Raw genomic sequence first — 894 nt, forward strand, 5'->3', positions numbered from 1 at the left:
AGATATTATTACTTTCCTCGCATGAAAGACGAAATAGCTGCCTTTATTAACAAATGTCGTACTTGCGCAAAGACTAAATATGAAAGAAAACCTATCAAAACAAAATTTCAGATCACCCCTACTCCGGAAAGACCTTTTGAATATTTGATGATAGACACTTTGCATTATGAGCGAAAATTTATCATTACAATTATAGATACATTCTCTAAACGACTTTATGCTCAAGTCATTCGGACAAATAATGCCACAAACATCCATCAAGTATTAACACAATATTTTTCTTTATATCCCCCTCCGATACAAATCACGATGGACCAGGGTAGAGAATACAAAAATGCCTTAATTCAAAATTTATTAGAAAAGTGACAAAATGGGTTGATTAGACTTCATTCATTGACCTGGGAAGAATACCCTGCAAAAAAGTTTTAATTCTTGGATGTGAAGTGTATTATATCTCATATTATCCTTGAGGATTCCCAGGTTGGCCGAAACATCGCCCATTAAAAGTAATAATAAATGTTTGAGATTTAACTAAGATACGGATTATTTTATTTTAATTAGAAAAATAATACTTTGAACTACTTAAAACTTAAAACTAGTTGTCGGGGTTTTATGTCTTAGGCGGTTCTCCAGCCTGATATCCACATTTAGAGCCCCTTTATTATAGGCCTAGTCCATGCGGTAGTGACCGAGAATCGGTCGGTACATGTCTGCTTGAGATAGGTTCGTGCATTGTTTTGGTATCATTTATTATTCGTTGTGCAGCTCTAAACTTCCCATTCACTACAAAAAATTAATATACACTACGATAATCACACCAATTTGGACATATAGAATTGAGGTCTGGGGTTCCACTAAACCATCAAATTCCTCCCGCATCCAATCCTTACAATC

Source organism: Halyomorpha halys, unplaced genomic scaffold (assembly GCF_000696795.3).
Source record: "Halyomorpha halys isolate HHAL.00 unplaced genomic scaffold, Hhal_1.1 Scaffold1210.1, whole genome shotgun sequence".
NCBI classification, from domain to species: Eukaryota; Metazoa; Arthropoda; class Insecta; order Hemiptera; family Pentatomidae; genus Halyomorpha; species Halyomorpha halys.